Here is a 13,446-nt window from a genome sequence, read left to right on the forward strand (position 1 = left end):
TAAAGAAAATCTTTAACAATTTACTTGACGCTTTCTCAGTATCAGGTTTAGGTTTTGAAATGTTTTGTTAACCTGTTAGAGATATTATAGTCAATTATACTATTTTATTCCTTAGGTAATTCCATTGACTTCAGATGATTTTTAAAAATAGAGTAATAATCAGGTGAAAAATGAGAAGTCGCTATTCCACCCCTCCATCTGGTAGCTGTCAGCCCAGCCTTTGGATATGCCACAAATTAAAGTAAGCCCCATTACCTAAATTCCCCCATAAAGCTCTAAAGTGGCTTTCTTTGTGAATCAGCTGCTACGAATAAGAACCAAATGATGGAACACAGAAAATAAATCCTATATTTTTTGACAATTCCCTATTCATCTAAATTACAGAGGAGGATGGGCTGATTTTCATACAGGGCAGGACAAATTGAAATCAAATATATTATTTCACAAAATAATTTGAGTAAAATAAATAATTCAATGTTACTAGATTATTGCAGAATGGCTCCTATGAAACTATTGGCAAGAACAGTCTTCCATGAAGTCAGTTCTGGCACTTAGTTTGATTCATGGAGGTCAGGATGACAAGTCTATCTGCTTGGCTAGTACATCATTCTTGCACACTACAGAAGAGTCTTTGAAGAAATGTGTGCTGAGCACAAAGGTTTAATATTATCACATTCTTTCAAATACAGTTTAGTGTCAGTTTGACTATTTGAATGTGTCTGTGTGTGTAATTGTTCTGTCTAACAATGTGTGAAAGTATGTAAGACTAAATTAGATTAGAAGAAACAGACTGTAACTTTCATGTTACCCTGTTTGGGTACCCTGTTTGGTTTGCCCACCCAACCAAAAATGCAGTAAAGTTTTCTGTCAAATTCTCTGTAACCAGAAAAGTAAGAGTTTTATACCCATGATTTACTTTCCAGCCAGGTTGCAGTAGAAGCTAATTCCTTGGGAAGCAATGCCATTACATGTCAGCTCTAGCTTGACTCAGTGTGGGATTCAGAGTATCTTCTAATAATAGCACAGTGCACTACAACATAGTACTGAAATTATGGATTCCACAGGCCTTAATTTCTCTATTCCAAGATAAGCAAAAGCAAGAGTGATACAAGATACTGCTTTAGCAATATACCGATTTCAGCAGCAGGAAAGATGCTCAGAGAAGGTAATAGTTTTCAACTTCATAAGTAGTGTTAAAAAATTAAGCTGAATTCTTCAAAGTTATTGCAATAAAGAGATGGGGTTGTTTCAATCAGTCAGAATATCCTAAGTAGTTGTTATTTAGATTCATAGCCACAGTTTTATTGACCAGACAGACAATTCCTTATGCTCTTTTTCCAGATGATTCTTTCTTTCAACAAAGAACAGGATAAGGACAGAGATGTCAAAATGTCATAGACCTCTGAGTCTTTTTTGAATATTTCAGTCTGTTTATCTCTCATTAAAAATAACTTTAAAAAATAATAATCTGTGTAAAATGCAACTCTGTCATGGGCCAGGGATGATTTTTCTCTTTTGTAACATTTTAAGTTAACAATGCATAAAAATGCCACTAATAATACAGAGTGTTTTATTCACATTCAATATTCATAGCTTAATAAAAGATATTGTCCCATGTTTTCAAAGAAATTTTGCCTGCTTTAACACAGACATTGAACTTAAGAGCCTTAAAAGGAGTCTGTTTCAAAAGGCAGACATTTACTGTTTCTGAGAATTGGTCCTCTTCTGCATGCCCCAGATTTACTAGTCATATGAAAAAAATCTTGACCCTGGGTCTCTGAATGTTTTCAGAATGAGCATTGCTGATTCCGTTGTCTATGTTTATTAATCATAGCTATGATCATTAGCCCTGTAAAAGGTAAGCATTTTCAGATTATGATTTTAATAATAGTAATTCGGGGTGAGGTTTTAGCTAAACTGTCCAGCTGAAACCAAGGTTATGATCTTTGCATAGCTGAGGTTAATACTGTAAATACCAGTTATGTTCCTTGCTGAAGGACTGCTTCAGTAATTCACTGGAGTGAAATGACCTCAGTCCCTGGAAATTAAGATCCTCTAAAGGTTCTGGTAAGAAATTATATAAAGCAGTAATCAGAAGTCAGTGCCACAGAATGGGATAATGCTATCTTCAGTGTTATTTAATCTTGGGGATATAAAGATTCCTTCCTTCCTAAAAATTCAGATTAAAGGAAGAAAGTAATTCTGTAATTTACACCTCTGACATTAAGCTGAAAAGCAGCACTGCAGACACCTGCTTCAGAATTGTCATTGTTTCCATGGTGCCACTTTCCATCACCTATTTTTAATAGTTTACACAACAAGATCAAGGGTGTCCCAGCTGTTACTGCCACTGTTGCTAAGCAACCTTTAAATCAGAGTTCAAGAAGACAAAGAATCATGCTTGAAAAATTTCTCAAGTGTCTGCTTTCTCCCTTCTTCTTCTGTCTACACTATTTTTCAGATGCCATGTTTTCTGTTCCTTTTTTTGCCCCTTTCAATTTCTGTGTGAATCAACTGTAGTCTCTAAAAAGAATAAGCCACCTTTTAGCTGCAACAGGCATCGCTTTATGCCAAAGAGGAAGCTGTTGCTCTAAATAAAGGGCTTAAAACATTTACATTTTCTTCAATTAAATCCAAATATTTTTAGAGTTCTGTAACCTGCTGCTGCTGTTGTGTAACATCTGTGCATGACTGCATCAGGGACTGACACACCGATCAATGGAGAGAGATTCAGAGCTTGCAGGGAATTTCAATGCCCCCCTGTGCTTTCTGGAATCTTAATGCTGTCACCTGCGAAAGGCTCAGAGACTGAAAACACACAGGAAGAAGAAGGAACAGTTAACATGGATGAATCTGGAGAATTTTGGAGTTGAATCTGTGTTCTAGAATGCCAATATTTTCCAAACTTTGTTGCTCAACCATTAGCATCCTTACCCCTGCACTACTAATTGTATGACAAGCAATAGCATGTCTTTTTAGTTAGATACATTAGTTGTGCTAATGTTAGGAATAAAGCAGAGCTGTGGAATGTAAGAATCAAGGAAAAATGTTAAAATTAAGAGATCCTGCATATCATTTAAAATCTTTGCTTGGTGCAATATCCTTCCTTTTATTTAACCATCCAAACTTTTATGTCTCCATGTGATTTTTTTTCTGTTTTCTCTTAGATCCTCCCTTTTCTGTTCTTTCTTTCAATTCTAAATACTTCATCCCATATCATACCTGCCTGAACCCGAACCCTTACACCCCTCACTGGAAGCCATCAGGACAGTGTTTCTTCTTACCCTCTTCTGTTGTAAATATATTCTGCAGGATTTTTCTTTTAATTGTAAAACACAGTCTTAATAAATGATCTTCCAAATTCTGCAGATGAGAACGACTTTCTGCCACTGCTTATCACCTGTTCACATTTCTAAAGCCACTCTTGTTCCTGCAAATAATGCCCTCTCTGGATTGTTAACCTTCATGTTAGTCCATAGCTTGCCGGTCAGGAAAACAATTCACTCATCTCATACTAAGCATTTCAAATAGATCTTTTCACTCATTTAGAAAAATCCTTTCTGCTCAGCTTTCATCTTGAAAAGCATTTCCCTGCAACTTCAATGTCCATAAAAGGTTGTTGGTCACAGAGACAGGATTGTGGGCAACTCCACCACCTTCCCTGCCACACTGATGGCTCATTAACTATCCTCAACTTGAGAAATGCCTAGAAGGTATAATAGCTTGTTCTCTTTGTCCCTTCAGCCCTCAGCCTTACTGTTTGACCCCTTTATAGAGACTTCTCAGTAAGAGTGCCAGTTGTGATGGTACTTATTTATTTATTTATTTGTTTGTTTGTTTGCTTGCTTATTGTCAGGAAACATTTATCCCCTGGGAACAGGACTGAGATCACCAGATTCATTTAAGGGAGGTTACTGAACTGCTGGATGATGCAAGCTTTAGTTTCTATCTGCCTGGTCTGACTCTGAAGCTGCCACAGAGAAATAAATTACTCAGTCGGCGAAATCATTTGACCCTTATTTTAATTTCATCTATGCTGGTGTAAATTAGAAGAAACCATGTCACAGTTACAGAATGACCAGTGATGTAAAATTGCCGTAAGTGGGAGAGTTGACATTTAGATATTTTATCCAAAAAGTAACTCTACTGCCAGTGTTTAATGTGCTCACTAAAGTCAGTCCCACTATTCCAAGTAAATGAATAGGTCTTGCCTCAGATTTATTTCACTGATTTCTATGCATCCTGCCAAGGAAAGATAGTCTCTTAAAGCTCCTAGGTAGAAACTTACGGATGGCAATATATCTGTCCTCACTAATAGTTTGAAAATATTTTATTGCTTTGCCTGGATTTTATGCATCTCTCTAGATTTTGCTACCCCAAAATTCTGAAGGAATATACCTTGTTTAAAAGAATGCTGTTCCAATAGTATTTCCTATATGAATCCCAAAGCCACAAATAGGAAATTTTCTGGCAGACTAATTTGGAAGCTGTGAAAAGATTTTACTTTTTTACCAAAGAAATATGGGAACTGCACCTCCTTATTATTATTCTATGTGGTATTTTTAGGACCTTTGTAGTTAAATATCTTTTTTTCAGAACATACTGTGTTTAGCAGAATCTTGTCTACAGCCATTAAATGAACAAGCTAATCTAAAAATAGTGACACAGAATAGGTCCAGGTCTAGGGGCTGGCATCTGACTTAAGGGCTGAAGGCAGAATCACAGCCATCAGTCTGTATACCAGCCCTGATGACTGGGGAAGAAAGGTAAATATGTAATTAAGACACACTTGCAGCATGAGCCTGTGCCTCGGCTTACCCTCCAGAGGTGAGTGCAGTTTTACAGTGTGCAGCTGGGTGTTGACGCCAAAAACCAGTGCTCCAGTGTCGGCAGCTGCTACCCCTGCCAGAGCAGGAAGACTTTGCGACAGCAGCACAGGGCAATGGGCATGGTATTGCTCCTGGTCTGCTCCCAAAGAGCTGTTAACATGGTTGTCTCAGTAGCTGGCTGCATGGAAGTGGCTCCTCAGGGTTCAAATTATTGATCAGGTCCTCATTGGGCTAAGCACTGTACAAACCCACAACAAAGGAAGGTTGTTTTTTGCCTTGAAGAGCTGTGTAGGCTCCTGGAATGCACACTCACAGGAGCGTGTCTCTCTCTGAGTGACCATTTCCTCAAACTAACAAGGGGTCACAGGGAATATTGCTGCAAATACATGTGTTTTGCTTTCCCACCTCAAAACCCATGTAAATTAGGATCCAAATAATGTAATGAGAGATTAAATTTACAGTGCAGCATAAGATAAACAAATGAATTGAGGGTGATTTCATCTAACACCACACCATTTTACATGCTCAAAACAGTTCAGCACAGCTATCACTCCTGGAATTTCAATTTCTGTCACCGAGGAATATTAAAGCCATATTACAGCACTGGTATAATACAAATAATCACAACTTAAAACTCATATTTGCCTGCCAGAATTCAAACTTGTTGTAATTTTATCTCATGATTTGGATCGCAGAGGTTCCTCCTGCAGTCCATTACTCACACTACCTGATGGACACAATCCTCTTCACCTCCTACCCTTTTCATGAGAATGTCAACAAAAAGAAAATTAGCATATTAGAATACAGGTGTATCTTGAAGGCACGTTGAAGAGCAGGACAAAGAATTGAAGACTTTAGTCCTCTGATGGATCAAACACTTCTTAAAATTAGTAAGTGTGTAATTTCATTGATGGGATTCAACTTTTTTCATTTATCAAGTCTTCCATTATGAAACTATCACAGAGTAATTTATAAGCATTTGTTCAACTCTTCCATCATGAATCACAAATCATTACCTTAAAGAACCCTTTAAAAGAGGTTTTTACAGCTAAACAGTGTTTAAGTATAATTAGGAGAATCTAAGTATTTTAAGAATAGTCCTGAAGCAAATAAAGGATAGCTAGCACAAACAAACAGAGAAAAGTTAAAACAGTAAACAAAGGATAAACAATTACTTGCTTCTTTCAAAGATGTCATATTGCATTCTTTATTCTGATTGTGGAAAATTAGCCATTGACGACCAGGAACAATTGATTTTCCTTCACAGCTGTTTTCTAATTACATCTGAGCAATGAAAATTCTAGTGCCGCCACTCAGCTGTACAAGGAGTCTCTTCAACTGGTTTTCTTATTACAGCAAGTGCCTAGTTGTCCTGCTACCGACACATGCACCAAAGGTCTGGGGTGCTTTCATTGTAAACCCTGTCTTTTAGGTATGTTGAAAGAGTCAGACATTTTACATTGCAACAAGCGCGAATGAAACACACAAGCTGTTAGTACAGATGCACTTGTAGGACTTTTTCTTTCCTGCACTGTTTGGCTTAGTACTCCTACATTGTAGGTATGGTATATTCTTTAACTTCTTAGAGCTTCATCCTTCTGTATATACATATGCATATACATATACTTATTTACATATGTATGTAAAGGTATAGGAATAGGTATATTTAGAGAGAGACAAACACGTGCATTTATACCTATATCTGCTGTAAAGTCAGGGGTCACAAATCACATTAAGAATGACTTATGGAATCTGATCACTTGGTGTTCTGAACACTTTTTAAGGAAAACATGTAAAAATCTGTCAGGGACATTTCCAGACCTGAAGTTCAGAAAAGGAACCTCAAAGCTGTTATGGACTTCTTCAGGTCTTACATGTAATTACAAAACTAGGGTAGCAGGGAGGGTTGTTTGGTTCTTTTTTGTTCTGCATTTTTATTACCTGACTCCCTTTAATTCCGGCAATTCAGCAACTATTTTGTGCTCAGACATCTTTCACCCTTTATTCAAGTCAAGAGTAAGCCCTTATCTCTGCATACTGTAACTTAACTTACACTTATAAGACACATAGTGCATCTTATATTCTATACACCAATGCTGGTAGCCAAACAGTAAGATTATATTTGTGTTTTCATCTATTTCCACTTCCCTTAAATTAAATAGAAATACCAGACAAATTAAGTAGAAATATAAAGACTCAAGATCTCATTTTATAGTAAATTATGCCTGAAATCTTATGGAAGAAGCTTCCGGCAGATTCTCAAAAGCTCATGTTGCACTGAGTGGATTTCCTACAGTTCAGGAAAGCATTGAGGTGAGGGTTGAGACACATAGTTATAAAGACCAGGGTGCAGCTGAAGTAGGACTGGCAAGGAACTACCAAAGAAAAGCGTTGGGATTCTTTCAGCCTTACTCTATTCATTTAACCTGAAAGAAAGAAAAGGGTATATTTTATGCCAACTAATAAGAAATTCTATTTCTTGTGACCACAAAAGTAAGTGCTATGTGTTTTGTGAGGTATTGGATATAAATACAATTTATTTTATTATTTGTTGACACATAACAGAGAAAAGGCTAAGTAGAGTTGTACTTGTTTTCCTCTGGTTATAGTAAGGAATAAAACTGTTATCAGAAATGTTATGTTGTGCTAGCTGCTGGATTATTTTTTAATTGCAGGTGATTAATATTGCAAGTAACATCTCAGAAACTTCCTCTTTCTCTTTGCTCTATATGAGTTTAAGACTGAATTTGTGGTAGCGTGTCCAACCTCCTATAAAATACTGGATTTAATAGGCTCATCATCAAAAATTAGCAATAACTATACAATTTGTTTGACTCTTTTTCTTTTTTTTCTAGGAACAAACATATCCCCAAATGCAGTTCCTAATGCATTGTGTGAAGAAATCCTCAGTTCTAGTCCTCATTCCATATGCTATATGATCCTGTGACAGCATTTGTAATTTTCTGTAGGCTTCTGTCATCTGTTCAGTACAAGTAGACACGCCATTGTAAGAATCAGATAAATGTTAAGCTTGTTGTCTTCAACCCCATGGTTCAAAACAAAGTACACAATTCAGTCAAGGGAAACTACTGTTGTTGTTCACCCTCACTGGATTTGACTAACGGAAATGGTCTATAATTCCACAAAAAAGGCTTTCCCTGAGAAGATACTCAGTATTTTGGTTTCTATCCCTATTCTCAGCATCCAATAGAATTTTTGGGTTTTTTTACCTCTGTCTCTTTGGAGTCACAAGTAGACCAGAAGGTGTCAAGAACTCAGACACATTTTTGTTGTCAGCATCTGCTGTACCTGAAGACCGGGAGTCTGGAAGCTGCAGTGCCTCTCTCATTCGGATGTACCCATCAGCTACCTTGAGTCTGACAGTGCTGGCCTTCTAAAATTGAGGAAATGTTTTTGGTGTGACTGAAGCATATTTGAATATGGAGGCAAAATTCACTGAATCCTACTACAAAACCCCAAAGGAGGACAAGAAGAATTTGAACCAAGAGTTCCAGATTAATGTTCAAGAACTTTGAAATTAACTTCTAGTTTGGTACCTGTAATAAAGTAAAGCCTTAAACCAAATGAGTTCAGAAAATACATTAAATGTAATTTATTTGCCTAACGATTAGAAAAATGACAAACCTAGTCAAATCAAAATGGCAATTTGGTATTGTCCACAATACCCCTATAGAGGAAACTGAAGCTGTAACTTTGTTCTGTGTCACAAATTCTCAGCTGCAATCCTTTTCCCTTCATGCTCATTCTGTGCTCTGTAATGAGTCACTTACCTTTACATAATTTAAATATTTCAGGCATCCTACTATGATTATTTTTAAAGCGATTGCTGAAATAGAAACGAATGTCTCCCAGCAATGTGTATTCCTCTCAGGCTCTTATAATGAGGATGATCGCTTAATTAGCATGTTTGTTTCCACTAGGGTATACCAATTAAGAGATATAACCACACTGCTGTACATTCCTATTAATGCTTTTCTACATTTAAAGTAAGATCACACATTTCAGCAGGTGTACCTTTTAATGTTAACAGAAGATTTTCCAAAGGATATTGAGCTATTTTGCCATCTGTTTCTTGTGCTGGTATGCTTAAATTACTAGAAACGAGACATTAGGTGGGTTTTTTTAGAGCTGCCAGAATATTAACTTTATTTCATAGTTTTCACAAATGCATTCAAGCTCATATTTTAATAAAAATACAGTTGACATGATTAATGATATCACAGAAACTCTACTTCCACAGATGTGTCATCCCAAGTAATTTTGCTTTTGTGTGCATATTGTGCTTGGTAGTTATGGTAGCAACATTTTTCTGAAGAATTCCTATATTGAGTCCTTTGTTTCTCCTTACTCTGGATACAAACCTCAGCGCTTCTTCTGCCTGTTCTATTTTTAATGCTATAAAATATGTTTGCTTCTGCTCATTATGACTTTGCTAAAAAAAAGAAAGTAATGCAAAGCTGACATTTGTTTCCAATTAATTTTGAATCAGGAGCAGAGTAATCTAAAATTCTTATGCTGTCGTCATTACTACTAAAACTCATCTTGTCACATTCTTATATCTCAATTTAAAATCTATTTTGTACTTCAGTCTTGTTTCTTTCCTAAAAGGACAAAAAAAATTCAAAAAATTAGGTTTTTTACTCACTAAAGTGTTCTAATACATAAAGTTTTCACAAAAGTGTTAATTATTGATGTCTAATTATTCTGAAATTTGCATGCACAAAAGTAGCTGGATTTTATTTGAAAATTCCTTTTAAATATGTGTACACATTCTCCCAGTGTAGATCTATAAAGAATCTGCTTGATTTTCAACTAGACTTCTACTAGTTGATCTGTGCTACACCTGATTAATTAATTTATAATTATTAAGCCTACAGCAAGCACTATTAAAAACTCAATATTGCAAGTCTACCAAGCACAATTTTTGCAATATCTAGATGTCTCATGTGTCCCCCAATTCAGGTCTCAGCCTTAAACAATCATAGTATGTTTTATAGTCTTATTTTTAGCAAACGCAGTGTTGCAATTGCTAGAAGGCTTTTCAAACCTTCTCTTCAACAATGACAGTTTAGTTAGTGGACAGTTCTGTCAGTCTTCTTTTTTTATAGAGGATATCATGCTGATTCAAAAGTAGTGGCAATTTTCACAAATTCACAACTCCATGAGTTGATGTTTCAAGAAGAAACATGAAACAGAGAATTGTATAGCAGAACTGAAGCTTGTCTATAGCTCCAATGCTTAGAAAAGCAATTGCATAGTATCATTATCTGTGTGGAACAGAAAATAAAGAGTTTTAAATAAAATTCTGCAAATGTGCTAACACCAGAACAGCAAATAAGGACTCATGTGAATAATTTTTTCTTATGCACAGTAACTTTAGAATAAAAAAGACTTATAAAAATGGGATTGTATCCGAACATTCCCTTTCCCAATAGCTTTTAATGCATTACAGTCCTTTTATGAAGTACATATATGTACTGATGGCTATATAATTACATTTCTTTAAAGCCTGTCACTGTAAACTCTGTTTTCACTTACTCTTTTGCCAAACTGTAAGCATTAATTTTGGACTAGGAGAAGTTTTCCATGACAGTTGGCTTACATTGATTTCTTCTTGGAAAAGAAAAAATTCTCAGAACAAAATAGAACAAGCAAAATAAAACAATTTAAAAAAATTCACTAAAACATCCTAGAACAGTTCTAGATGCAAAGACTCTGTTCCTGGGGATACTAACACCAAGGCGTACCTCTGAGGATCTTATAAAATGTTTGACCCCTCCCCAAAAATGGGGGGATTTTTCCTCTAAAATATCCACTTGAGAATACTCACTAGGGCCTTGACAAACATATATAGGCTTATTCCATAAGGTTTCCATTTTCAGCTCAGTCTCATGACTGCAACACCTGGATAAGACTTTACCTACAGATGTATCTCAGACAATCAATCTTCTGTCTACCTCCCAGTCCCTAACTCCATACATAAAAGATTTTAGGACCCATTGAAGGAATTTGTATCTATCAAATATGTTTCACCATTTGCACATTTAGTCTAAACAGGCTGGCGATTTCATGGTAATATTGACTTGGATTGGTATTCATTTCCAAATTAAGACTCCTCAGTGTAGGTAAGTATCCATACCATGTGCAATAAGTGATTGACATTCAGTTAATGGAATTAATGGAGATCTAGGGCTCAGCTCAGTTGCTTAAACATCATCTAGTGTCAATAGAGGGAGTCCAGGATATCCCAACAAGCATCTAAATCCTACAGCCACAGATCTATGAAACTCTCTTAAATCCTACGTTGTCTCTGTCATTCCCTTATCAAATACTGTAGGGCATTTCAGATGGCAGTTAAATGGTGTCTCTGGCCTTTATGTGTGTCAGAGCATGAAAAATTACTCAGTTCATCCTAAATTAGAGACCAAGCATCAGCTAGTTTAAGCTCAGGCATACCCTCATTCTTGGTTTCTACTTCTCCAGGATACACCATCATGCAAATAATTCTGTTTTAAACAACAGGCATAGAATCCTTTATGTCTCATTCAGATGCTGTTCATTGTGTCAAACATAGGCCAAAAAATGTCGGATAACAGACACTAAATGGGAAAGAGACAGCTTACATTTTCTAGGAAGAAAGGATTCAACAGCATGCAAAGAAAAAGGCAGAAACCACTCTCCTTGCAGATAAAAAATCATTGCGGGTTTATAAGCGAAAATAGTTTGTTCTGTAAAAATTTGAGGGGTAGTTTTCAAAAGCAATTCATAATGAAAATGAGACAGGAAGATGCTCTTTTTGTACCACTAAAATCCTGAAGATTTCAAGGTCCATTCTGTTCTGAAGCTCCCAGAATTCATACATGTCACTGGCTTCAGAAAAAAAAAAAAACCAAAACGAAACCCAAACCGCATAGAAAAGGCACACTGAAGCACAGAATAGCCACCAGTATTCATTAATATGTAGGAAACAAACACAAGTGCCTTCTTTTAATGAATTAGATGAGGATCTGAGATCTGCAGCTTCAGTTTCTCACAAGCCTGACTCCTCTAGTCACAAAATTTTTTGAGATGAGAGACTCACTCACTCTGAGCAGAAATTACATATGGAACGTGAGAGAACTTTTCCAGCTAAAGACTGAAACTGGAAGACTTTGGTAAGAAGATTCAGTGTAGACAAATTTTGTTAGAAAATTCTCCCACCTTATTTATCCAACATTGGTCTATATTTGCTCTCATTAAAAGCACTGTTCTCTTCACTGTTGTCACCAATTTGTGAGGAGTCAATGTTTAAAGGTAAACTAAGACCAGAAAATATAAAAGAACATAAGTTTTCCAGAACAGAACTTCTCCAAAACTGAGAAAGATTTCTGTATTTCTACTAGTAAACGCTTGAATAAGGATTATGTCTCTGACTGACAACAAATGCTATGCTAGGGTATGGGATGATGTTGTTTTGAAGTGTTGCTTCTAGTGACTGTTGATCTGCATGAAGTCACAGTCAATGTTTCAGTATGGATCTGTAACCTGAGATTAAATATTCACAGGATATGAGGATGACCTTTCTGTGTAATTGCCACTTCTAAGAATGGAAAAGACCATCACAGTGTGTCTCAAACCCTGATCACATTGTCTAAGCAATGCAATAATAAATAAAAGTTTTTCCTGAGGATGTGTAGAGCTGTTGATCTAAAATAGCAACGATATCAAAATAAACACCCAAATCTATGACCAAGGCTTTGAAATATGCAAATGTCTGTTTAATTATGAGAAGTGTTCAGGACTTATTTCACATCACCTTGTACTGACTTTGCCTTGGGGTACCTTTCATTTAAGGCTAGAGTCAGGTTAGAATTAGAATTCAGAGAGAGACAAAAACCACAGGTGCAGCTGGAGTGAGGCTGGAAAAAGGGCTACGAAAAGAAAGTGTAAGGCATCGAGAACTTTGCTGTGAGACACTTTGTCTGGGGACTTTGCCTAAAGCTCAGTCTATGTTTAGGTTTAAGGTTTACATTAAGGATGGGGTTAGGTTTAGGACTAGGTCTGATGGAGAAAGCCAGGAAATACAGCTAGGGGGTGCTCGAAAAGGAGAATTTCCCCCAGCACTTTTAAAACAATTCATAGTGCAGTAGAAGTACAGTTTTGTCTTACTGTTTTAACATAAATTAATAAAAAGTTGATATTTTTACCCTCTTGTTGTCCCAAAACATCGATCAAGTATTCATCTTCTTGCTTAATTCTGTTCAGGATTCACATGCTGATGTTTTTCCATATGTTTAAAACTGCTTGTTGGTTTTAAAAGTTTCTCACCATTAACTCTAACATGTATATCTGAGTTACAGCAGTTTACCTTAAACGTTAGTTGGATTTGGCTTTCTAGGTAATTTTGTTTTCTATTATTTTAATAAGGATGGAAATACATTAATATCTACCCAGATGGAACATTTCATCATACCAAGAAAATGATGAGGAGGGGAAAAAGGAAGAAAAAGAGATGGAACTGGACCAAGAAAGAGATTATTCATAGTAAGATTCCTATTTAGAATCTATCTACAACTATCATTCTGACACCAGCTGTTAAATATTTTGCCTTGTTTCT

At 36.2% G+C, this 13,446-nt stretch overlaps 1 long non-coding RNA gene across 1 annotated transcript in view; it reads left to right on the forward strand.

The window, feature by feature from the left end:
* LOC142054776 (uncharacterized) overlaps positions 1–13,210 on the forward strand; it is a 36,666-nt gene extending 23,456 nt beyond the window's left edge. Inside the window, exons 2-3 of the long non-coding RNA XR_012659667.1 lie at positions 5,525–5,719; positions 7,685–13,210. This is a non-coding gene — a long non-coding RNA (uncharacterized LOC142054776). The remainder of the gene's footprint in view (positions 1–5,524; positions 5,720–7,684) is intronic.
* The last annotated feature ends 236 nt before the right edge of the window (positions 13,211–13,446 follow it).

Source organism: Phalacrocorax aristotelis, chromosome 3 (genome assembly GCF_949628215.1).
Source record: "Phalacrocorax aristotelis chromosome 3, bGulAri2.1, whole genome shotgun sequence".
In the NCBI taxonomy this organism is placed as follows: Eukaryota; Metazoa; Chordata; class Aves; order Suliformes; family Phalacrocoracidae; genus Phalacrocorax; species Phalacrocorax aristotelis.